The sequence below is a fragment of the Rhinoderma darwinii genome, chromosome 3, assembly GCF_050947455.1.
Source record: "Rhinoderma darwinii isolate aRhiDar2 chromosome 3, aRhiDar2.hap1, whole genome shotgun sequence".
Classification (NCBI taxonomy): domain Eukaryota; kingdom Metazoa; phylum Chordata; class Amphibia; order Anura; family Rhinodermatidae; genus Rhinoderma; species Rhinoderma darwinii.
Window position 1 is genome coordinate 191,206,978 of NC_134689.1, and position 27,923 is coordinate 191,234,900.

Here is a 27,923-nt window from a genome sequence, read left to right on the forward strand (position 1 = left end):
AATACATAGGTCCAGCCAGAATGAAGAAATGTCATGTTAAAAAACCAATACGCATCCGCAGCACACATAACATGTACATGACATCTGCGGACTTCATTGCGGAATTTAGAATCTCCATTGAAGTCAATGGAGAACTTCCGCAATGAGTCCGCAACCAATCCGCCACAGGTCTGCAACATCCATTGTATGCTGCGGACACCAAATTCCGCACCGCAGCCTATGCTCCGCAGCGGAATTTTCCGCCTCGTCTAAACGAAGCCTACTAAAAAGAAGTGGAAGGCAATGGAGAAACGGGTCCGCTGCGGATTAACGCTGCGGAGTGTCCGCAGCGGAATTCCAGAGCAATTCCGCCACGGGGGGCTTTGCCCTAAATCGCTGACACGCTGCGATTCACAGTGTGAGCAAGTTACCAAAAGGAAGGGGAAGCAGAGCTCATATGAGCGCTGCAGCCCATTCATAACAGCTGATTGGCGGGGATCCTGCCAGTCGGACCCGACCTATCAGTTATTGATGGCCATCAATTTTTATGGACTGGACAACCCAGGCCCCAGCAGACAGTAATAGTATGCTTACCCTCCTCTTCGGCTCTGGCCGCAGTGGAGGTCCTGACTCCATCTAACGTCGGGACGTCATGACCGGCGCAGAGCGTTGCAATGTCATGACACGAAGAGACGTCAGAACCTCCGCTGCGCTCCGGAATGAGGAAGGTACGTATACTGTCAGTTACTATAGTAACAGGGGCCAGTGTAGTTTATTACATAGCCCCCAGTTACTATAGTAACTTTTATAGACGTGATGCGGGGGGCTATGGGCTCCCCTGGCTTCAGGGCCCAGTCACATTTGCGACCGTTGCGCCCCCCATAGTTATGCCACTGTTCTGGAGCTGCTTTGCTTCTGCAGGACCTGGACAACTTGTCATAATTGATCGAACCATGAATTCTGCTCTCTATCAGAATATCCTGAAGGAGAATATACGCCCATCAGTTTGTGACCCAAAGTTCAAGCACTTTTCAGTTATGCAGCAGGACAATGATCCGAAGCTTACAAGCAAGTCCATCTCTGAATGGCTCAAAGAAGCAAAATCAAGGTTTTAGAGTGGCAGAGTCAAAGTCCTGACTTGAATCCCATTGAGATGCTGTGGCAAGACCCTAAACAGGCAGTTCATGCTAAAAAAAAAAAAACTCCACTGTAGCTGAATGTAAAAAATTCTTTAAAGTGTGGGTGAAAACTGCTCCACAGCGATGTAAAAGACAAATTATTGAAAATGTTTGATTACAGTTGTTACTGTCAAGAGTGGCGCAACAAGGTATTTATGTGGGCAAATACTTTTTAACAACGATGATATAGGTTTTACATAAATTTGAAGATTTTATCCACAATAAATGGAATGATCATTTAAAAGCTGCAAGTTGTGTTACACGTGGTGTTTTGTTTATCTTATATTAAAATTAATTGGATGATATGAAACATTTAAATGTAACAAATTAGCAAAAATAGGAGAAATTGGGTGAGTGGCACATACTTTTTCACAGCACTATATATGTATGGTGAGCCATGTAAAACAAAAACCCTGTTTCCCTTGTATAGTTTTGTACAGGATACTGTTTATCAGGCATCATTAACCAAAACTGTTTTATCCCAATTTTCATTTTACCAGAGTAGTTTAAGAAATTAATGAGACCCATCATATCCTTCCCTGCCTGTCGAGTGGTATTCATTGCGGAGGGCAGTAATGTTGTGCGTGAGTGTGTCCAACATGCTGTATTACATTCAACAAAGAAGTGCGATAGTGGGGCCCTATGTATGCACAGGCTCATTCAAAGAAACACAGGACTGGTTATTGGTAAAATTCCAGACCTTCCCGTTCCAGCAAAAAGCAGTATATATGGTTATGTGCGGAAGTGGCATAAAACAAGATCTGTGGCCAATGCCCAAAAAAATAGACAACCACATGTTTGGACACCTATTTGTTGAAGACATCCAGTAGAGCATTACGAGATGACCGAGAAAATCAATGCAAAAATGATGCCAATAATCGCAGAACATGTTGATGTATATTAAAATCGCTTCACCTGGAGCCTTACCAAGTTTCAGTTGTGCACGAGTTAAAGGAGGGGGATAAATAGAAGCATGTGGCCTATTGCAATTTACACCAACGGCAACTTCATGATCCAAAAATCGGCGTTTGGTACACAGTTATGGGTTTGCTTAGTGTGGATCTAATGTTCTTTTATAAAAATGTGAACACAGCCAAGTACATGGACATCTTTGAGTAATTCTATGCCCAGTTAACTAATCACGAGCATGAGTATTTCTTCTTTCAACAAGACGGGGCGACTTGTCATATGTTGCACACGCTCCTGTGCTGAGTTCATGTACCGTAAGCAAAGGGTTGTGGCATCTATGGTCAACAAACGTAATGGTGCGACTTTTATCTGTCCAGAAGGGTAGGGTGAAACAGCAACTGAAACAGCAAATTAAAGTTCATGTCCAAAATATAGAACGTGTGGTGTTGCAGAAGGTGTTACTGAATAGAAGACGAGCATTACTTTGCATAGCCACTTGTGGAAACTACTTCCTGCATCTCCTGTAATGGCTTAGTATTTAATTCTTACATTATTCTGTACAAACCACACAATGGAAACAGGGTTCTATTTTTAGTGGACCACCTTGTAAAATAGTATTTATAAGGCCGGGTTCACACGAGCATGTTCGGTCCGTAAAATATGGACCGTATGTCGGCCACATTTCCCGGACCAAACACACTTGAGGGAGCAGGGCTCCTAGCATCATAGTTATCTATGACGCTAGGTGTCACTGTGTCGCTGCAGGAAAACTGTCCCCTACTGAAAACATGATCACACTAAGGGAAAGTTTTCCCGCAGCGAGGCAGGGACTCCTAGCGTCATGCATAACTATGATGCTAGGAGCACAGCTCCCTGCAGTGTGTTCGGTCCGGGAAATGCGGCCGACATATGGTCCGTATTTTCTGGACCGAACATGCTCGTGTGAACCCGGCCTAATACCATACACCTAGTAATAGAGGGGAATTGAGGCAGCTGTAAATAAAGGCAATGTCTGTAAGAGGGGAGAGGAATCATGGGAACTTTAGTTCTTTACATGTTAATCCCACCCACAGCAAGCCTTAGCACAATGAGAACAACAGTGCTGTACAGAACTAGGTGTAACACAATGAAAATGAAAAACAACTACTTCTGAGCTATGGTGGCATCATCTGGCAACCATTCAGACACAAATAGATGCTTTTCTGTGTTTTTCCTAAGCTTGGAAATCCCCTTTAACTGTTTGCCGTTGCTTGACATCTATTCTTATCATTAGCGGCTGGACGTTGCCGCGTCATGACAAATATAGACGTAATGCTGATTGCAAAGACACAGCAAGTGTGTCCGTGAGATCAGGAGCGGGGCAATGGCTGTAATACACAGTAGCAGCCCCACTCTAACAGAGGAGTATATGCCAGTACATTAAAGTTAAAAAATGTAAATAAAAATGAAAAATCCCCCTATGGGATTAAAAAAAATAAAGTACAACAAATTTATAGTGTCATTTATTATAATCGGTGTATGCTGTAAAAAAATTTTTTATAAAATTGTAGCGGAACTGCTTTTATTTGCTGCATTTTTTCCAAAATTAAAATTTATATAAATTAATTCCTAATGTAAATGTACCAAAAAAATTCACCAGCATAAAGTACAATTCGCCCTGCAAAAAACAAAGTCTCATACAGCTACGTTGAATAAAACATTAAAAAGTTATGAGCGCCAGGATGCCAAGTAAAAAAAAAAAACTAAATTGTTCTGCACTCAAGGCCAAAATTGTCTGTGTCCGTAAGGGTTCACTTAATTTATAGCACCCTTGTAACAACAATGTTCTAAAGTATGTTTTATCTAATCCAATTAGCTTTCTTGATCAACTTGATGGTGTATTACCATGATTTTTCAATGCGTTTTTTTTTTTTTTGCATTGCATAAGTGAAATACTTTAAAATCATGTGTTCTACCTGTAATTATCATGCAGACAAATACTGCATTGAAAAATTGTGGCAATTCTTGCTAAAATGTACAACATTTTGCCGCATGTCTCTCGTCCATACAGCACAGTACAGGTGCCATTCGACATTTCACAATACGCTCTTATGCAGCACAATTAATCAATTGGTTGGTTTGTAATTGAAAAAAGAAATCCTGAACTGGTGGAATAAAAGTAACTCTCTCAGAAACAAAATCTTTTAATGCTACAGTGATCTTTCAAATACTTAAATGTGAAGCTGAACTACTAAACTGCAGCTCCAAAGTGATACCAGGATTAGGAAACTCAAGATAAGATAATACTCCAGTTTATCCTCTGATTCTATATATATGATTAAATATTTAACACTGTGTTATCAGACATTACGTTGTTCGGCAACCAGCTATGTTCTACAGTGATTCTGTACATAGAATGTCACATAACAAACATTTTTTTTTCTGTTTTGTCTTCTATAAATAATTAAATTAAAACTCGAAAGAAGACAAGGCAAATTTCAGATGGCTGTAATATGGCCTCAACATCTGTATTCCTGTTGGTTTTACTGAACAAACCTGGGATCACCATAGAACCCTAAAGTGATTTACGTTTAGTTCAGTAGATTACGAACAATAGGGAAAGCACACATGCAAGTGATTTATTAACCATCCTTCACCTATTTGTGTATCTGGAAAGTGTTGTGGACAACACCAGATGAGACCTGCCATTTTTCATTAGGGTAGGCACACTACACACCTACCAAGACTGGCATACTGCTCGTCCAGTATGCCAGTCTTTGTGTATGATCCAGATTCTTAGTATACTGCATGTAGAAATAATGTTCTAATAGAAAATGTCAGTATTGGCCATAGAAAGCAAAATCAGATCCCAGCTTTAATTTTTTCAGGGCTTGTTAAAAATTAAAGCAGAGTTTGTTTTAGTTGCTATGTGCAACACTGACACTTTTTCTTAGAACACTTTTTATAAATGATGGACAAACTTAATGGATGAAAACTGGCATGAGGACTGAGCACTATGCCAGTCTGAGAGAGCCCATACTGTACCAGATCTCACCTTTGAAAAGTGGTGGAGCCCCATTAGTAAATAAAAAATAAATATGGAGATCAAGGCAGCAGTCCAATTTACGATCCTTTTAATAACCTTTGCAAGGTTTTAACCCTCTATGGGATCTTTCTCAACACGAGTTATTAAAAGCATTATAAATTGGAGAGCTGCCTTGATCTCTATTTTTTTTTTAATTGGAAAGGACGTTTGATCAAGCCCTATGAGGCGTGCACCTGTTTTATTATCCAGTGCTGCTAATTTTACACAAAGTCACACGATGTTCACGGCCCCTTTAAGTGACAAAAATGTGTTTTTGGGAAAAGTAGCGGGCTTACCTATGTACTGTACATATGCCATTAATTCCGAATGTAATTTTTTTAAACAATCACGCCAGATAACCGACCTAATGGCATTGATACCCACCTAACCCTTACAAACAAATAGTGTGGTCCAAGTATCAGCGCTACACCAAGATCTACCCTCAGTGTGCAGAGTATATTAAAGAGACTCTGTCACCACATTACAAGTGCCCTATCTCCTACATAAGGAGATGGGCGCTATATTGTAGGTGACCGCAGTGCTTTTTATTTAGAAAAACAATCTATTTTTATCACGTTAGGAGCGATTTTAGATTTATGCTAATTAGTTTATTGATGCCCAAGTGGGCGTGTTTTTACTTTAGACCATGTGGGCGTTGTACAGAGGAGTGTATGACACTGACCAATCAGCGTCATGCACTTCTCTCCATTCATTAAGTTAGCACATAGTGACACTGCGTTGTTCGCTAGATGCTGTCTTATACTGACATATTAACGTTACTGAAGTGCTTAGGCAGCGAGTAGACATTCCTTCCAGCCAGGATGGGATGTCTATTCACAATCCCGACACTTCGCTAACGTTTCTGTGGTACTTACAGCAAAGCAAAGCATAATCTTGCTGTAACCTGTCATTTATAGCGTGATCTTGCGAGATTACGCTTTGCTCTGCCGTAAGTCCCACATAAACGTTAACGAAGTGTCGGGATTGTGAATAAACATCACGTCCTGGCTAGAAGGAATGTCTATTCACTTTCTAAACACTTCAGTAACGTTAATATGTCAGTATAAGACAGCACATAGTGAATAACGCAGTGTCACTATGCGCGGAGTAAATGAATGGAGAGAAGTGTATGACGCTGATTGGTCACTGATTGGTCAGCGTCATACACTCCTCTGTACAACACCCACTTGGTCTAAAGTAAAAACACAACCACTTGGACATTAAGAAAGTAATTAGCATAAAGCTAAAATCGCTCCTAACGTGGTAAAAATAGATCGTTTTTCTTAATAAAAAGCACTGCTGTCACTACATTATAGCGCCAATCTCCTTATGTACGAGATAGGGCACTTATAATGTGGTGACAGAGCCTCTTTAAAGTGTGGGTGCACATAAAGTGCTTGGTTAATAAACTTTATTTGCAGAACCCCAGTAATGAAAATGAATAAAGATATATTTAAAAAAATAAAAAGAGCAAATAAAATTCCTAAAAGTTATATATTAATATGGTAAAATGCCAATTGATTTTTTCACAATGTTTTTAACTTTTTTAAATCAATGTTACAATGAATCGTTTTAATAATTTGCTTAAATTGTAGTGCCGTTCTGTGATTTAACGCCACCTTATGAATGGTGACATATTGTATCTCACGAAGCATACAGATGACTTATTAATCATCTCTTACAGAAGTCTAGTAAAATGGAATGAGCAAACTCTGCTGTAGGGTCTAGATAGAGATGAATGTTTATGATGGTTGGAGCGGTTTAAAACAAAATGGATCCTTGAGAATGCATTTTATATGGTGCGCCTGGTCATATTTCACTTCATTTTCAGGATGCTTTGAACTCTGTCACTCTAACTTCTCTCTGTCACTTCTCCTCAGCTGAGAAATAGCCTAATTCTGTAAAATAAATATATAATCCATCAATGGCAGTTATTTTTTGTAGGCTTCAGTGATTTTGAGTTATGATACACAAGGAATAACATAAATAATACCTACATATATCTCAGCCCACTGAATGCAATTTAACCCCGTGCGTCAGATGGCATGTGCCGCATGCTGTTACTGAAATTGAAATATAAATTTTGGATTAGCCTGTAGATGGGCAACACATATAAAGAATCACAAGCTGTCTTCTACACATCTGCCGATATGAAGTTGTTTTAGTTATGAACCTAGTAAGGCTCGTTAATATTTCCTTAATAAGAATGTCATTACTCGTAAGTAAAGTACGGGATATAAACCAATATGAGCTTTTGTGCTACTATCAGCTTTGGTTACAAAGAATAGCAAAAAAATATTACCTCCACTACTAGAAAACAAGGAAAGCTTCTAAAAAAAAATGCAATAGTTGAGTGAGGGTGTTATTCTGCTATGTCTCTCTGTATTGAAGTCACTTATTCATGTTTCTGAGGCAATTACCACAATCTTGGAAGGAAACTATGTATCTCTGAACACTAGAAATAAGTTTTATGTGTTTTCATTCCATCAAAGCTCTATATCCCTTGGAGTAAATATTTGCCAAATAAACTGCACCTCATTGAATTCACAGTAACCGAGGGAATTCTGACTTTAATGTTGTACAATAAAGTGTTAAAGCCTGTCCTATATCCTCCACCAATTATGATTCAACAGATTTTTTAATTATATCACTGCAAGAAAACAATGCAGAATGAACCAAGTAGTAGTGCATCCTGCTGAGAGCTGAAAAACTAGCAATAAAGAGAATTTGATGATACAGTATTTACCAGTCCAGATTCATTTAAGTAAACCTCCACTATTGGGATTTTTGACACAATTTTTTTTGCAAACAAAAGGAATTTATTAAAATATATCTAACTGGATACCATCAGTGAAGGCTACAGCCAGTTCTTACACCCCCCCCCCCCTTCCTGACCTCCAGCCACTGGTTGACACTATTCTCCGTATGCATAGTAATAGGGAGAAGACTGTCAATAAGCAGCTGTATGAATATACTTGGACTCATACTCGTGGCGCTAGCTGTGCACTGCAAGAATAGGTTCTAAATACTCTTAAAGGGGTTTTCCAATACTTTATTTTTTTTTTTAAATCAATGCAATGTTCCTCTATTAATATATTAGTGCACTCTGTCTAGCTTTTTCTTGATAATAAATGGTTTTAGTAACATTACTCCCTATTGTTTACCTGGAGAGGTTTGTTTTGCTCAGTAAGTTCATTCCTCTTCTCTTCCTGTGTTTCTCCTCCCTGCATGCACTGCTCTAGTCCCAGCATGCAATGTGCATGCAGCAGTGCACTTGCTCCGCCTACTACACCCAGCTCTACTAACTTCTGCAATCCCAGTCTTCATTTTGGTGCTCTCATTCTATTACTGCTAGCACAAGCTGAAATCACTGGATATCTGCGTTTTTAAACAACACTGACCCTATATGATGATACGTAAAGTTTGGTCTTTATAATTATAAGTTTTCTAAATGTATATTAACTGTTTACACAGTCTTAGTTTTAAATACTGTATTTTATATATATATATATATATATATATATATATATATATATAAAATAAAAAAAATTGAATTCTAACATGTGAATTGGGATAAAAGGAGCAATACCTGTGGATCGCCGCTGCATCCTGTGTCGGAGATTCACAGTGAGCAAGAAAAAACTAAAGGGAAGCAGCGCTCCTAACTAGCCATCGATGAAAAATAATTCCCCTTCATGTAACTCTGCTACCTGTCAACTGAAAAGTCATCCACCACAGGGAAAAATGTTAGTCCATCATGTCTGATTCCCAGGTGTTTCTTTGCGGTACTCCTCTGTGTGGAAACATTTTTCACTCTGGCAGCTGATTTTTCCATTGACAGGTAGCAGAGTTACACAACAGGAAAACAAATTCCCCATCATGTAACTCTGCTACCTGTGAACTGAAAAGTCATCGGCTGTTTGAAGGGGGTGCACCGCTCGTATAAGCGCTGCTTCCCCTTACTTCATCACACTGTGAATCGCTAACTAGTTCGTATAGAAGCGAAGTATTGCCTAATTATTTTTTTTGGGCTTCCAGTTCAGTTCTGAAGTGGCTTTGAGGGGCCTATATATTAGACACCCCTATGAAACACGACATTTTAGAAACTAGACCCCTCAAAGTATTCACAACAGCATTTAGAAAGTTTATGCACAAAATGTTTTACCAGAGAAACGCAACTCAATACTTATTGTCCAGATTCTGCAGTAGAAATATCCCACATGTGGCCCTCGGGCGGTAATGGACTGAAGCACCGGCCTCAGAAGCAAAGGAGCACCTAGTGGATTTTGAGGCCGCCTTTTTATTAGGCACCATGTCCGGTTTGAATAGGTCTTGTGGTACCAAAATAGTGGAAACCCCCAAAAGGTGATCCCATTTTGGAAACTAGACCACTTGAGGAATACATTGTAGTTTTCTTGGGGTGCATGCAGCTTTTTGATCAGTTTTTATTCTATTTTTAAGTGGCGCGGTGACTAAAAAACAGCAATTCTATTGTTTTTTAATTCTATTTTTGTTACAGCGTTCACCGTGCGCTATAAATGACATATTCACTTTATTCTATGGGGCGATACGATTAGGGCTCATTTACACGAGCGTATTATACGTTTTTGCAACGCGCGTCGCAGGGACCTATGTTACTCTATGGGGCCGTGCAGACAGGTACGTGATTTTCACGCAGCGTATGTCCGCTGCGTGAAACGCACGACGTCCTATATTTGTGCGCTGTTCGCGCATCACGCACCCATTGAAGTCAATGGGTGTGTGAAAACCACGCATGTCGCACGGAAGCAATTCCGTGGGACGCGCGTGATTCACGCAACAGCACTGTAAAGGATGAATGAAAACAGAAAAGCACCACGTTCTTTTCTGTTTACAAACATCCAAACGGAGTGTCATAATGATGGCGGCTGCGCGAAAAGCACGCAGCCGCACATCATAAAGGGCTGACACACGGAGCTGTTAAGTGCTTTTTGCGCACGCAAAACACCGCGCTTTTTGCTTGCACAAAACGCACACGCTCGTGTAAACTCGGCCTTACGGTGACACCAGATGTTTATAGTTTTTTTATGTCTTATGGCGTTTGCACAATAAAATACGTTTTGTAAAAAATCATTCACTTTTTGTTACCTTATTCTAAGAGCCAGAACTTTATAATTTTTCCATCAATAAAGCCGTGCGAGGACTTATTTTTTGCGTAACGAACTGTAGTTTCGATCAGGACCATTTTTCGGTAAATGCAACTTTTTGATCTATTTTTAATACATTTTTTGGGAGGTGAAGTGACCAAACAATTGTGATTTTGGTACGGTATATTATTATTTTCTTTTACGGCGTTCACCGCGCGGGATAAATAACGAAATAATTTTGTAGTTCAGGCCGTTACGGACGTGGCGATACCAATTATGTATCGTTTATTTATATATTTTTATTAATAAAAAAGGACTGATAAGGGAAAAAAAGGGGGATTTTTTTAACTTTTAATTTCTTATTTTTACACATCTTTTTTAACTTTTTTTTTAACTTTATTACTTTGTCCCACTAGGGGACTTGAGGACAGGAGGCCCTGATCGCTATTCTAATACACTGCACTACATCCGTAGTGCAGTGTATTAGAACTGTCAGCTATTCACTGACAGCAAGCATAGTGGGTCCTGACTTTGTCAGGACCCACTAGGCTTCCGTCGATGGCATAGCCGGACGCCTTTGTTTGGTGTCCGGTTGCCATAGTAACCATCGCCGGCCGCTATCGTGTAGCAGGCCGGCGATGGTAACTTAACCCCTAAAAACCCGCGATCTCTATAGAACGCGGCTTTTAAGGGGTTAGACAGCGGGGACATTTATGGGATCTGGTCTGGGGTCTGAATTAATTTAAGGGTCAAATCTGGTGACAGAATACATTTTAAGGGTCTGGTCTGGGCTTAAATATATGTATGAGATTTGAAAAAACGCAGGGAGTCTGGTCTGGGGGTCTTAATTTATTTAGGGGTCTGGAGTCTTGAGTAATTTAAGGGTCTGGTCTGGGGTCTGAGTTAATTTAGTGGTCTGGTCTGGGGTCTGAATTACTTTAGGGGTCTGGTATCAAAACTAATATAGAGTCTAGTCTGAGGTCTGAATTTATTAAGAGGTCTGGTCTAGGGTCTGAAATAATCTAGGGGTTTGGGTTCTGAATTAATTAGGGGTCTAATCTGGCAACTGAATACATTTTAGGGGCCTGGTCTGGAGCCTGAATTAATTTAGGTGTCTCGTCTGGGGTTTGAAGTAATTTAAGGGTCTGATCTGGGGCTTGAAATAATTTAGGGGTCTGGAGCCTGAAGTAATGAAGGGTCTAATCTGGGGTAGGTGTCTAGTCTGATGTCTAAATTTATTTAGGGATCTGCTCTATGGTCTGAATAAATTGATTGGCCGTGTCTGAGGTCTTAAAGGGGTTTTCACATCAGGGACATTTATGACATATCCACAGGATATGTCATAAATGTCAGATAGATGCAGGTCCCACCCCTGGGATCCACACCTATCTCTAGAATGGGGCTCCCTAAAGCCTGTTCTACCGCTCTTCTTTGCGGCTGAAGTGTGTGATTTCCGACCATAAAGAAGAAAACAGCATAGCTCGCTGAGCTACACTGTTTCTGTAAGTCCCATAGTAGTGAATGGAAGTTAGAGAAGCAGCGAAGCATGCTAACTACGCTGTTTCCGTAACTACCATTCAATTATATGGGACTTACGGAAACAGCTTAGCTTAGCGAGCAACGTTGTTTTATTCTTCATGTTTGGCAATCACATGCTTCAGCCGCAACAAAGAGCTGTAGAATAGGGTTTAGGGGGCCCCGTTCTAGAGAGATAGGTGTGGTTCCCAGAGATGCTGTGGATATGTCATAAATGTCCCTGATGGGAAAACCCCTTTAATTTCTGTTGCTACAGATGGTGGGGATTGACTGAAGTGAGGTGCCAAAGATGTCTGGGCAGCAAACTCTGCAGTTATTGGAAGTAGGCGTCATAGGGGTCTGATGAAAGTAAAGTGAACAACTCCAATCAGAGAAGACGTCACCTGTGAGTCACTGGATTTAATTGTTGTTTACTCTGCCTGTCTCTGATCAGTACTGTATTATTTTGTTTGGTCTTCAGTTTGATAATATTCTGTAGACTGCCTGTTTAGAACTGCTACATAACTACTATATGGTCATTATATGGCGGTAGCAGGGCCGTCGTCAGCACCCGGCAAATCCGGGCAAGTGCCGGGGCCCACTCCACTTGGGGGAGCCCACTCGTTCGCCGGGTGCTGATGCTGCCATTGTCAAGGCATCACTGTCCATATATGGACAGTCATGTAAGAAGGACAGGAGTCCCAGGCAAAGCGCTAGCGGCTCTGCTCCGGGACTCCGTCTATGGGAATGCCCCTGACATCGCTGTCCATATATGGACAGTGAATATGGAGAGCGATGCCAGGACCAGAGCAGTGTCCCAGCCTGACCGCTCTGTTCCCGCCTCCAACTGAGCCTGCAACCGCAGGACGCAGATTCAGTTGGGTTGAATGCTGGAGCCTCGCTCCAGCATTCACTGTGCCGTGAGCAGCTCGGCACAGGCAGGCGCAATGTAGTGATGTTACTACATTGTGCATGTCTGCGACGAGTCACTCACAGCACAGTGCAGAGGAGGAGAAGGATCCTCCACACGTCGTGGGAACGGGGGTAGGTAAGTAATTATGTTGTTATTTTTCTATTAGGTACATATGGGGGAATTAAACTAGGTATGGGAGGGGGGTCCTATCGTAGCTGCTGAGGGGCATTATACTGTATGGGACAGCTGTGGGGGGCATTATACTGTATGTGGCAGCTATGGGGGGCATTATACTGTATGGGGCATTATACTGTATGGGACAGCTATGGGGGGCACTTTACTGTATGGGGCAGCTATGGGGGGCATTATACTGTGTGGTGAAGCTATGGGGGCATTATACTGGGTGGGGGGCAGCTATGGTGGGCATTATACTGTGTGGGGGCAGCTATGGGGGGGGTCATTATACTGTGGGGACAGCTATGGGGGAATTATACTGTGGGGGCATTTATGGGGTCTGTCGAGCAAGGCAGCTGGGCATAGGCATGAGCAGGGGTCTGGTGGTGTTGGGTAGGGGGAGGCCTAAGCTGAATTCTTGCACCAGGGCTCATGAGCCTTTAGCTACGCCACTCCCAGGCAGAGTGCTAGTAGTGCTCTGCCAGGGACTATGGATCTGGGGTTGCCCCTGACAACACTGTCCATATATAGACAGTGACGTCAGGAGCTGTGTGTCACTACCTGGGAGGGGTGGGCTGTGTGGCACTTCCTGGGAGGAGGGCTATGTGGCACTATCTACAGAGGGCACTAAATGTATTGGGGTACAAACTGGGGGCCTAACTTCTATATGGGGGCATAAACAGGGCCTAACGTCTATATGGGGGCACAAAGTGACGGTTTTTGGCATTTTCCTGCCGTGTTTCCCCGCAAAGGGGCCCACTAAGTCTGTGTCATCCAAGGGCCCACATAAACCTGGAGCTGGCCCTGGGCGGTAGGATTAGTCACATTTATCTTTGTATAATACTTGTCCCTGATTCAAAGAGCAAGTGTGTGCCTGTCCCTGACTGTGTGACCAGTTGGTTCTGTGTTCCACTTTGATTCACCTTCTTGTGTTGATGATGTGACTTACATATTTAAGGGCATTTTTTTCCGCCCCCTCTACATTTCAATCCTGGATCTTCCCCTGTCTGTGTTGTATGCATCCTTAATAAATCACCCATAACAATATATGAGGCACTTCTGAACCTCTGTATGCCTCTAATTTCATACAGGGACATACAATGGGTAAAAAAAAGTTGCATGTTACAATGCATGCTGTTTTACAGGGATATTCTTACCTAGAAGCACTGCTTGTAAGGGAGAATATTGTTTCGTATGGAAGCACCATACAGCAGCACATGGAGTGCCTACACCTCTATAATATGGAACCATTGGGAATTTGTGTGTCAATGTACAGGCCACGTGCACGTGACATTCAATGTGGATAAGGCCTAAGGCTAAGTTAAAACTTAGTTTGAAGTGTACGTCACAGGTATACATCAAGGTATACTCCCAAATTATTCCTACAATAGAAGCCTTGATATATGCCACTGAATAGGCATACAGTGGCACCAATAGGCTTGTATTATAAAAAAAAAGTATACCACTCAGTATTTTTTTAGTATAGTCGACTACACTATTCCATACAATTAAATAAAAATGTATGCCAAAAAGTTAGTGGAAACTAGAACACGCATGGTAGAGCATGTGTTTTGCAATACTAAATGTGCCTAGCTATACCGCTGGAAAAAAAAAAGGAAACGTTTTGTAGATGTTGATATCTCTAGTAAAAATTAAAAAATATTGAAAAAATAAAGTCTGTTTCAAGCACCATATTTTCTGCCATACTCCATACATGACTTTATATATGTAACACTTTTGCATAAATAGATATCTTTATACAAACAGATAATAGGTTGTTTTTTGGGTTTTTTTTTGGGCACAAAATGTAAACTTTCAGAAAACAGTATATTAGTTTAAATGTTAAAAAGTGAATCACAAAACACTGTAAAAGTAATGTAAATAATTGATATATTGATTATCATTTTCTGCAGCTATGCTCCCTTAGACCAGGATCACATGCGCAGTTTTGATGTTATATTGGTGCAGTTTTTGCCTCTGGTTTTTTTAGCCAATCAAATGAGGGGACACAAATGAACAGAGATGCATGAGTCCTTTATTTATACCTCTCCTGCCTTTTGGATCCACTTCTGGCTTTCGATGAAAAAATATGTATCGAATTTCAATATCTTGTGCTTGCTATTCATGTATGCTAATTATTGATCATTAAATTGCAGGATGTAAATTGATACATATCAGCTAATATGATCTTTGAAGATCTTTAACGGATATGTAAACCTTCTAAAGTGATTTTTTTTTTAAATAAAAGGTCAATCAGTGAGTTTTGTGCAACGTTATAATTGTTTCTTATTAAAAATTATTTTTACTTTTTCAGATACAGCTGCTTTGTATTCTGTATACAGAGCAACTATATCGTGCGCTAAGAGCTGAATCCGTGAGGTCCCCAGTTATGAACTTAGATGTGATGGATAACAGGTGGATGCTCCGCGTACCTGACAGGTACAGGATTCAGCATAAGATACAGCTGCTCTGTATACAAAATGCAGAGCAGCTGTATCTCAATATGTAAAAATATTTTTTATTAAAAACTATTTATAAAGTTGCACAAAACACACTGATTGACCTTTTAAAAAAAAAAACGATTTTAAAGGTTTACATAACCTTTAATATAATCGTGACAGTAGTTTTTTGTTTTTTTTTAGGCATATAGAGACAAATAGAGGGTAACATCACTTACATTATCCTCCCACGCATTACTTTTAGAGATATTGCTATTCTAACCATACACAGTATCACTAAAATATCACTTAAAAGCTCAGCACTAAACCTATTAAGTTTACCTTATATCTCTTTACTGTGCAGTTGAATGCAGTCTATTGCATCCAATAAGCTTCCATTTCAGACTGAGAAGAGTGTTATTTAATAGCATCCCTGAAATTACTTTATCTCACACATCTCTTGTTCTGAAACACTCTAGATTTACATACAATTGTGTGAAAAATACTTGGAACTCTTCCTATAAATTGTTCTTTTACAAACTGTGGACTTTACATTTAGTGCTGTAATTTGCTTGTCCATATGTATGCGCTGGAAAAATATGTATATATTATGCATATTGAACATTAAAGTACCAAGAAAAAAAACATACCACTGGAGAAGTTTTAATATGGTCACAGCTTTGTACAGAAGGCTGTACAGAGGAACACATAGTCCCTGCGGCTAAGTATGATGGAGCCCTAGTCACCCCATGTGGCACTGTATGGTGCTCTGTGTAGCACCATATCATGCACTTCTCCAATGATTCTTCTGGAGCAGAATATATCCATGATATGGCATCTGCTGGAGCATGCCATAATCTTTTTCTGTCAGAGTAATACCCATTGCGCATTGGCCACTAAGGCCATACACAGATCACTACAAGCAAGGAACAGACACAAAACCAACTGGACCTCAATATAAACATGAATTCATATATTTCCTATTTATCTCTGAAAATCTAAAAAAATGTCTTTATGGCTGACTTCCTCCTAATGAGTATGAGTAGCTATGAAACATAGCTAATCATGTGAGTGCAATTTTTTTGTTTTATTTGTTTTCGGGGGGCACTGTCTACAAGGGGGAGGGGGGGGGCTGTATGGCACTATCTACAAAGTGGAGGTGGGGGCACTGTCTACAAGGGGGAGGTGGGGGCTGTATGACAGAATCTACAGGGGGGCTTTATGGCAGAATCTACAGGGGGTTATATGACATAATCTACAGGGGGCACTATCTACAAGGGGGCTGTGTGTGGCATGGAGGGGAGGGTGGACTATATACTGTGGAGGCCATTAAGGGGCATTATACTATGTGGGGGCCACTAAGGGCTGTGTAGGGTCACTACAGGAGGCAATATAGTGTGTGTGGCACTTAGGACACATTATAATATGTGGGGGGCACTAAAGGGGGCATTATTCTGTGTGGGGGCACTACAGGGGGCAATATACTGTGTGTGGCACTTAGGGGACACTATACTGTGGGGGGCACTAAAGTAGGCATTATTTTGTGTGGGAGCACTATAAAGGGCATTATACTGTGTGGGGGCACTAAAAAAGGCATTATACTGTGGGGGGACATTATACTTTTTTATGGCCCATTTTTTTTTATAATGTGGTGGGGTGGCGAAAGAAAATATCTCACAGGGCTCCATCTATCCTAAGGCCAGACCCTGGCTATGAGGTCTATTTTTATAACAAGTACTCCTGGAAGAATCTGTGTAGAGCAATGCGCATCATGGTTTGAGGTGGAGGCTGCTGCCTGTGTGAACACATTATGTCCAATGGTGGTCGGTAATCTAGCTAGAGGGGAACGATTGTAGTTTCCCTACAAACTATATCAGGTATTGCTAGCTTGTTACTCTTTAGCACATGACTGGTGTAAGCTCCTAGCATGACTGGTGTAAGTTCCTAGCATGTGACTGTGTCATTTAAAATGTGTTTATTTTGTGGATAATTTGACTATATCAGGCAGTGGCCAAACTCATCTGTCATCTATTTTTAAATGTTTTTATTGTTTGTGTCAATGTGATGAATTTAATAACGCAAAAACTTTCTTACGACTGTCGGGTTGCGGTCGTGGCAACCTACCGGTCGCAACGTGGCCACATTCACTTCAATAATGTGAAATGCACACAGGGGCCCACAGCGATCTTTGGCCACGTGACCTGTGTCACGGCCAAAGTCGCAATGTAACCCTAGCCTTACTCTATCTTGACATGCACTTATTGGCCAACCCGTAGTGTAAACAGGCCTTAAAAAGTTTTGCTAGTAAACATCATCCCTCCAATTATTGTGTGTTTGTGAATACACATAGGAAGTACTTAGGTAGGTACAATTAGGGTTTTTAATCCCTCGAGGCTTGGGCCAATTTTGGCCTTGAGGACCAGAGCTATTTGTTTATTTTTGCTCTTGGCATTCCAGCGATCATAACTTTTTTATTTTTTGTTTGACATAGCTATATGATGCTTACTTTGTTTGTGGCATGAGCTGTACTTTATGTAGGTGTCCTTTTTGGTACATATACATTAACCTTTAATTCATATTAATTTTTATTTTGATCACTGTTTTTGTTTACCTCACTGTGGAACGACCAGGTCTTGTTTATACCTTTTTCACTGGGAGAAAATAATCCGCTAAAACATAGCTTTTATTTGGTATGCATGATGAGTAGAAGATTATCTCTGTGTTTAATATAGAATTAAAACAACAGAATAGATTCCTATTCAAGCGAACAGACATGAATCAGTCTATTCTCGTGCTTGCTCACAGTCAATCTGGCATGCACTCAAGGCCAATTCATTTATCCCTAAAAGTAAGTCCTTATGGCAGCCTATAGCAGGAGTGCTACCTCAAAAAGGGCATCCCAAAGCTGAAAATCTGTACCTCAATTATTATCCCTGCTAGTTGATCAGGATTTGTTCAGCACAACCTGTTCTACGCGTTTCACTCAGTATACAGCTCTTCAAAGAGAGTAAGCTTGTATATAATGTGACAGGCAGGTATAGTATGAGAATAGCGGCAGTTGCAGCCCTAGACTGCAGATTGGGCTTACTTTTAGGAATAAGTGAATTGGTCCTGACTGCATGCCAGATTGACTGTGAGCAAGCACGGGAATAGATTTCCCTGGATAAAGTCTGATTTATGTCTGCTCGTTTGAATAAGAATCTATTGTGTTGTTTTTATTTTAAATTAAAATCAGGGATAATCATCCACATTAGATCATACCATATAAAAGCTATATATGATCGAGCTATTTTCTGACAGCGATAAAACAATGTTTTGGGGGGTAAAAGGAAATATGGTCAGACAGCCCTGGGGACCTTCAATAGACACCAGGGCTGTCGCGATAAAGAGGAGGATCCGCCCCCAGTCTTCGCTTTTGAATGCTACGATCACTGTTAATTGTGCCATTCAAAGGATTAAATTGCGGAGATAAGTAGTGCTTCAGGTCTCTGCCATTAGAGCAGCGCAGTGGCTGTGTACTACAGCAGTTGCCCTGATCCTGATCGCAAGGGCACACTTACCGTACCCACATGATTAGCAGGCCAAAACTGCTTGTCCTGATGCGGCAACTTTAGCCAAAATATAACCAAGACTAAAATTCCTTTCAGAGCAGGTGTAATAGTAGTAGATAAGATCTGATCAATATCTTAACAATGAGAAACAACCATGTAATCATTTTGCTACTATCTTGAATTATCCTGAATACTACTTGTCCTGTATCAAAACATTTTTTTTAAGGAAAGCTCAGTTCACATTTGGGGATTATGAACGTATGGCCAGACATAAGTACTGTATGCCTTCCATTTATTTTCTTAAATTTATATTGAAAAATATAATTAACTATGTCTTTCAACCCAGTTGGAGCTGCATGGTTTATCCCAGCCAAACATATGACAAAAGCTTACTATTTTAGCATATATGGCTGGCCATTAAAGTCTAAGGACACATTGGCGAACACATTGGGAGATTTTCACTCCGTATACACTGACAGTGCACCACCAACTAGGTGTAAATTTAGCCTTACTAATATAAAACAATAGCTCTATCCAATCTGAGGCACTTATGAGATATCTGAAGTCTTTACTAAGGTTTGAAAGCAATGCATTGTACTGTATTCTGTAGGTGTATATTTTGTGAAGTAATGTCATTCCCATTTCCTCAGAATTGAACACCATTTGTAAAGATGTAAAATATATCTTTCATAATGCATATATACAAAGCACTGTACTACAAATATTATCATATAATCACTGTAATAAAATAAAAACAGTATAAACAACACCTCCTGAAAACGCTATTGTAATTTACACATTAAATAGAAGATTCACCAATGTAAGCAAAAATATAATCCTGAAGACTGAAGTCATTATAAATGTATAAAAAAAAACAAAAGCTGCATTCACATCAATATTTGAAACCTTAATTACCAGAATGTACATTAGTAATTTAGGCCTCTTAACAAAGACTTTCAATATAATGCTTTGTTCACAGCTTGTTGATTTACAGTGTACACAAAGAACCAATGTACCCAATAAATCTATTCTATTTCATTGTTTATAAGTTGTTTATTTACTATGAATGCAAATAATAATGATAGAAGAGATAGACTAAGAGAATGATAACAATGTAGATATGTCTTTACACAGAACACTTAGAAACTACTACCTAAGGTGGCAAACTTAATAAGTTGAAAAGTGAATTCAATGAAAACTCAACCTATACTTTACAGTACTGCTTATAACTTCAATCCTCACAATTTTCCCCCTAGCTGTAAATGAACCAAGTTTTTTTTTAATGAAAATGTATGCAGTTTTGTAATATAATTTGTATATCAATTTCTCACAATTTTCAAGATCATGCACACAAAATTTCTGATCTGCTGGATCTGTCCTAATCAACTGTTAGCGCTTTTATTGTGAAATGGAAGCGTCTAGGAGTAACAACATCTCAGCCACAATGCGGTAGACCACGCAAACTCACAGAGCAAGGCCGACGAACGCTGAGGCGTATCGCGTGTAGAAATCATCTTTCCTTTGTTGCATCACTACAGAGTTCCAAACTGCCTCCGGAAGTGACATCAGCACAAGCACTGTGCATCAGAAGCTTCATGAATTGGGTTTCCATGGTCGAGCAGCTGCACACAAGCCTAAGATTACAATGCATAATGCCACGCATCGGCTGGAGTGATGTAAAGCATGCCGCCACTGAACTCTGGAGCAGTGGACATGTGCTTTCTGTAGAACATTTCTGGCAGTTTGATGGATAAATCTGTCTTTGGCAGATGCCAGGAGAATGCTACCAACCGGAATGCTTAGTGCCTACTATAAAATTTGATGGAGGAGAGATAATAGTCTAGTACTGTTCTTCAGGGTTTAGGCTCGGCCCCTAATTTGCAGTGAAAGGTAATGTTAACACTACAGCATAGAAAGACTTTTAAGACGATTGTATGCTTGAAAACAGTTTTAGGAAGGCTCTTTTACTGTTCTAGCATGACTGTGCCCCTGTGCACAAAGCAAGGTCCATAAAGACATGGTTTGATGAGTTTGGTGTGGAGGAACCCGAGTGGTCTGCACAGAGCCCTGACCTCAACCCCATCCAACATCTTTGGATACTTCTAGATAAACATCAGTGCCTGACCTCAGAAATAATTTTTTTGCTGAATGGGCACAAATTCCTTAAAGTGTTGTCCGAGATTTAATGACTTTGTGTTAATGCTTGCAATTTATAAATGTAAATACATTTGTAATATACTTACATTTTCCAAAGTGGCCCCGTTTCCAGATCCTGCCGTGGGGAACTTGACGGGTGACGTCACTCTCTGCACTGGCCCTGGCCGCTTTGTTGATCTTGAATTCTTTTCCAGGTATACGACACGTCACTTGTGACGTGGTGTATATCGGCTTGTTCTGTTGTAATGCGCATGCGCGGCCCCTGCTGTTATCTCGAAAACAGCAGGGACCGCGAGAACAGCAGTGACAGCGCATGCGCGTTACGGGCTGTGAAGCAGAACAAGCCGATATACACCACGTCACAAGTGACGTGTCGTATACCCGGCAAATAATTAAAGATCAGCAAAGCGGCCAGAGCCAGTGCAGAGAGTGACGTCACCCGTTAAGTTCCCCACGGCAGGATCTGGAAACGGGGCCACTTTGCAAAATGTAAGTATATTACAAATGTATTTACATTTATAAATTACAAGCATTAACACAGTCATTAAATCTCGGACAACCCCTTTAAGACACGTTGAAAAATCTTGTGAAAAGCCTTCCCAGAAGAGTAGATGCTGCTGAAACCACAAATGCTGTCCCGACTCCATATTAGCTTTATTAGTCCATGGTTTTGGAATGGAATAATTAACAAGCTCATATAGGTGTCATGGTCAGGTGTCCAAATACTTTTGGCCATATAGTGTAGAAATAGAGATATTCATTATGTGAAGCCACATACAGCATTTGAGCCACTCAATCATTAGCTTCTATCTGTAAGTAGATGGTAGAACTGTCTTCTTATACTACGATTTGTGCACTTTTCATCTGACGCACTTGAGTTTCTGATGTCTGGACTGGTAAAAACCACATGAACTATAAAATGTGAGCTGGCTGTTTTCAGGAAGATTTATATTGCTCTCAGCCATTCTGCCGTCTGTTTTAGTGTTCTCCAGTGGCACTTTTGGATTAATGTTCTGATAGCATATGACCCTTACAGTATGTTGTTAACCCATTCTGTATTTTGAATTGACAGGTTATTATTAATAGCATCACTGGATACCATGAAATATAGAATCACCGGTCGCTTTATCCTTTGCAAACATTGCACTGTATAAAAAAAATGGCATAATTTTAAAATCTTGCAAATACAATGTTTGTTATCCATTGCTTGTATGGGACACAGGTATATGTCATATGTTTAATTCTTGGAAACTTTGCCATCTCAAGTACATAATATATTTTAATAATCTACAATTACTTACTCTTAAAATGATCTTTCTTAATATTGTATTCTGCTGTAATCTTAATCTTAAAATGAGTAACTGCAGGCACAAGATGTGATGAATTGTGACTCTCTCTATTAAAGGGAACCTGTCATCTACATTATGCTGTCCTCACTGAGAGCAGCATAATGCAGATGACAGACATGCTGATTTCAGCGGTCTGTCACTTATTTACTTAAGTGAAGACATTTCTGAGAAGATACTTACAGAACCCAGGCAGGACACCCAGAGAGAGTCTGGCTTTTTTTATGAGCTGTTGTTAGCTCTGCCCCCTCTCTGCTAGCACCGCCCACTCTCCCATGATTGACAAATGTCTCCCTATCACTGTGCATAGGGAGACATCTGTTAATCAGTAAGGAGTGGGTGGAGCTAGCGGCAGCTCATCTCTGGCGGCGCTGACGGGGCTCTGCATGTAAGTTCTCAGAAACTACGTCACTTAAAGAGGCTCTGTCACCAGATTTTGCAACCCCTATCTGCTATTGCAGCAGATAGGCACTGCAATGTAGATTACAGTAACGTTTTTATTTTTTAAAAACGAGCATTTTTGGCCAAGTTATGACCATTTTTGTAGTTATGCAAATGAGGCTTGCAAAAGTCCAAGTGGGTGTGTTTAAAAGTAAAAGTCCAAGTGGGCGTGTATTATGTGCGTACATCTGGGCGTTTTTAATACTTTTACTAGCTGGGCGTTCTGATGAGAAGTATCATCCACTTCTCTTCAGAACGCCCAGCTTCTGCCAGATCACGCTGTGACGTCACTCACAGGTCCTGCATCGTGTCAGACGAGCGAGGACACATCGGCACCAGAGGCTACAGTTGATTCTGCAGCAGCATCAGCGTTTGCAGGTAAGTAGCTACATCGACTTACCTGCTAACGCCGATGCTGCTGCAGAATCAACTGAAGCCTCTGGTGCCGATGTGTCCTCGCTCGTCTGACACGATGCAGGACCTGTGAGTGACGTCACAGTGTGATCTGGCAGAAGCTGGGCGTTCTGAAGAGAAGTGGATGATACTTCTCATCAGAATGCCCAGCTAGTAAAAGTATTAAAAACGCCCCGATGTACGCACATAATACACACCCACTTGGACTTTTGCAAGCCTCATTTGCATAACTACAAAAATGGTTATAACTTGGCCAAAAATGCTCGTTTTTTAAAAATAAAAACGTTACTGTAATCTACATTGCAGCGCCTATCTGCTGCAATAGCAGATAGGGGTTGCAAAATCTGGTGACAGAGCCTCTTTAAGCAGATAAGCGACAGACCGCTGAAATCAGTGAGGGCAGCCTAATGTGGTTCCCTTTAATGATATTAACTTATGGATAAGAGTACGGGCTAGTTTACACTAGTATCTTAGATCTGTTTTCAATCTCTTCTATTCAGCTTTTCCAGTGAATCGAGAAACATACATTTGAAAATTTAACTTGACTAGAAATTATCTTGTAAGATGGATTGTAAGGTCATATATCAGGTCTTCTGCACAAAGGAGGACCCATATAAGTGTGACAGACAGCCACCACTAAAAACAGGAATGACAAACCTCCTGCACATTTGCGGGCCCCTACAGCCTCCAGGTCCTATAGCAGTTTCTATGGCTGCTTAAATAGGCTCTGTCACCACATTATAAGTGCCATATCTTCTACATAATGTGATCGGCGCTGTAATGTAAAATACAGCAGTGTTTTTTATTTTTGACGGGCTTATGAGCGATTTTAGCTTTACAGACTATTACTAGAGCACTATGTGCAGCCACATACACAAACATTAACGTTACTGAAGTGTCCTTAGAGTTAATAGACATCGCGTCCAACCAGGACGGGATGTCTATTCACAATCCCGACACTTCAGTAAAGTTTGTGTGTGACTTACTCACACAGCATATCGAGATCACGCTGGGCTGTCATTTACAGCGTAATCTCGCGAGATTACGCTTGCTGTGCTGTAAATCCCACACAAACGTTACCGAATTGTCAGGATTGTGAATAGACATCACGTCCCGGCTGGGGGTAATGTATATTCATTGTCAGGACACTGCAGTAATGCTAATGTGTGTGTATGTGACAGCACATCATGATCTAGCTAGATCACTATGTGTTGTGTAAATGAATGTAGAGAAGTGTATGACACTGATTGGTCACTGATTGGTCAGCGTCATACACTTCTCTCCACAACGCCCACTTAGTCAAAAAGTAAAACACGCCCAGTTGTCTATTAAGAAAATCATTAACATAAAGCTAAATAGGTCATAACTCGGCCAAAAATGATCGTTTTTCTAAATAAAAAACACTGCTGTTATCTACATTACAGTGCCAATCACATCATGTACAATATAGGGCACTTATAATGTGGTGACAGAGCCTCTTTAAGCTGTGGAAAGGTCTATGCACCCGTTGTACTTATAAAAATAACAATTGTTATAGTACTATAGTGTGGTCCTCCAGGCATCCATAGCTAATGTCAGACCTAAAGGGCTGTTTTATATAAAATAAAAAAAGGCCTTCTTTTTTCCAGAAATAGTGGCACTTTCCCCTATGGTCTCTGTCTGGTATTTTAGCTCAGCCTTATTTAAATAGGGCTCAGCTGCAATACCAGACAAAACACATGAACACGAGTGGTTGAGGCGAACCTTTCCTTTAAAGAGGCTCTGTCACCACATTATAAGTGGCCTATATTGTACATGATGTGATCGGCGCTGTAATGTAGATTACAGCAGTGTTTTTAGTTAGAAAAGTTATCATTTTTGACGGAGTTATGACCTATATTAGCTTTATGCTAATGAGTTTCTCAACGGACAACTGGGCGTGTTTTACTATATAACCAAGTGGGCGTTGTGGAGAGAAGTGTATGACACTGATCAATCAGTGACCAATCAGCGTCATACACTTCTCTCCATTCATTTACACTGCAGATAGCGATATAGCTATATCACTATGTGCAGCCACATAAACACACTATAATGTTACTGCAGTGTCCTGACAATGAATAGACATTACCTCCAGCCAGGACGGGATGTGTATTCAGAATCCTGACCACTTCTCTGCACTTCTCTGTGATTTACAGCATAGCAGGCGTAGTCTCGCGAGATTACGCTGTAAGCTGTCAATTACAGCGAGATCTCGCTGTGCTGTGCTGTAAATCACAGAGAAGTGCAGAGAAGTGGTCAGGATTCTGAATACACATCACGTCCTGGCTGGAGGTAATGTCTATTCATTGTCAGTACACTGCAGTAACTTTATAGTGTGTTTATGTGGCTGCACATAGCGATATAGCTATATCGCTTTGTGCAGTGTAAATGAATGGAGAGAAGTGTATGACGCTGATTGATCACTGATTGGTCAGCGTTATACACTCTTCTGTACAACGCCCACTTGGCCAAAAAGTAAAACACGCCCAGTTGTCCATTGAGAAACTCATTAGAATAAAGCTGATATAGGTCATAACTCCGTCAAAAATGATCATTTTTCTAAATAAAAAACACTGCTGTAATCTACATTACAGCGCCGATCACATCATGTACAATATAGGCCACTTATATTGTGGTGACGGAGCCTCTCCAAAGCAGTGATCTATTTAAAAAAAAAAAAAGTTAGGTTTCCAAATGCATAATGCTCCTTAGTTTTGAACTCAGAGGAAAACCTGTTTCATTGGGTTCTATTTACGTTTTGTTTTTTTAAATAATCTTAAAATGAATATACTGTATGCATTCAATTGACCGCTATTTGGTGAATACAACAAATTTTATTATCATGATTATTTTGCTCTGCGTTTCTACTTTGTGTAGCAAGTTTTACTAATTGAAACGAAGCATGAACACAATCTAATAAAAGAGGTGGTATTAGTTAAATCATTCCTATGTTTACAAGCACAAAAGGGCAAATATCCAAGGACTGCTAGGAAAGATAATGGGGGTGATTAATCAAATGCACTTAATGGTAATGTAGATACCTGCCAAGGTTTCATTTTTCAGCCTATTTTGTTACCCATTTGTCAGGGGATTAGCAGGTCTATTTTCTGGTGACTTTTTCTAGTTTATAATGTTCATTTCAAGAGAAATGAATTAAACTTAAAACATGCCTAATGTATGTGCAGGTAGTATCAGAATTTGTAATTGTAAAATGAGCATGTATTCTTTTATTATTTTCCTCCAAGAATTATCGAAAAAATATTGTCGAAGACAGCTCTTTTACTTCTTGCTGAAAAAGGACTTTTTGACAAAATCAATATTAATGCATGTATTGTGAAGCATGGTAGAAATACGTGTGTTTTCTTACTATAGCCTATTGTTTTGTTATAAATGTGGACGCTGGAAATATAATAGTTCAATTTTAAACTGTTTGACCCTGTTGAAACTGCCGAAGAGAAAAAAGGATATATATCTTGGTCAAGCTGGCACTGTGAGGGTCAAAATTACCAATTTTTCTTCAGATTTTGCTGAAGAGCTGCTTGATATGTACTTTACAGTAGAGCTTCTCAGCAAAAAAAAGTATAAGTAATTGGGCTTTCTATACATACAAGGTCAATTAGCAATTTCAGTAGGACTTAATTGGATGAACTATTAGGCCATGTTCAGACGTGGCAGAATTTTTCAGCTGAAAATGTTGCTGCAGATTCTTTGCGAATTTGCCGCAAAATTTTCATATGTGACAGGTAATTCAGATGTTGTGGATATCACAGCAGACTCGCTGCAGATTTCGGCCTTTGCAATGCGAAGGCTGAAATTCGCAGTGAAATTCTGCTTCTTCTCCGCAACATAATGAGCATGCTGCGGAGGGGAAATTCTGCACCGCAGCCTAAATTCCGCACAGTTATTTTCCGCAACGTCTAAACTAAGTTTCCTAAAAATTTATAGAAACAAATGTAAAAACCTGCTGCTGCAGAATTCCACTGTCCGCAGCGGAATTCAACAGCAATTCCGCCACGTCTGAATGTGCCCTTACTAGTCATTGTCTGAACTTAAAAATGTATGCAATATTCAGCTATTAGTAGATTCAAGTTGTACATTTGGAATTTTAAGTAGAAACTAGCTGTGCCTGCAACTTTATGCGCGCAGACAACTCAAAAACTTACCGATGCCGTTTTTTATAAGTATACTCCTAGCCTTGGACCATACTCAAAACAAAGTGGAAAAAAAACAAAGACAATAAACAAACTTCAATTAAAAATAGTTTTCTTTCAGTAGTCAGGTTCACCACAACAACGCTTCCCTGTAAAATATGTTAACAGTAGAACCACCAGGGATGTGTGCATAAAGATTGGTGGAGTTGCTAACACGGGAGAGAGCCACATAGAGCTGGCTGTGCGCAAAGCAGCTGACACTGAGGTCCACGCCCGCAACGCACAGCGTTTGCCCTGCGCTTTGTTGATGGTCATAGCGTAACATAAGCTGACAGGAAACTGTACACGTTTAAAACTGAAGGGAAAATTATTTGGAATGAGGGGGATTCGGGGTATAAAAACGCTATCACCTGCGCCGCATCCTGTTAAAATCTCAGCTTCTATCACGTTTTGTTTTAGATCTGTGATTTTTAGTCAGGTGCCGTTACACCGTTTTGGCGGGCTTAAATTTCTAAGGAGAATTATGAGGACGCCGACTTTTAAATT

At 40.3% G+C, this 27,923-nt stretch overlaps 1 protein-coding gene and 1 long non-coding RNA gene across 3 annotated transcripts in view; both read right to left on the reverse strand.

Annotated features, from left to right (window-relative positions):
* GRM8 (glutamate metabotropic receptor 8) overlaps positions 1-27,923 on the reverse strand; it is a 1,038,560-nt gene that overhangs the window by 928,940 nt on the left and 81,697 nt on the right. The gene's annotated exons all lie outside the window — the stretch shown is intronic.
* Positions 6,702-8,351, reverse strand: LOC142749312 (uncharacterized). Its single transcript, XR_012882402.1, has 3 exons — positions 8,295-8,351; positions 7,128-7,193; positions 6,702-7,028 (listed from the first exon to the last, which is right to left on the reverse strand). It is a non-coding gene; the product is annotated as an uncharacterized LOC142749312 (long non-coding RNA).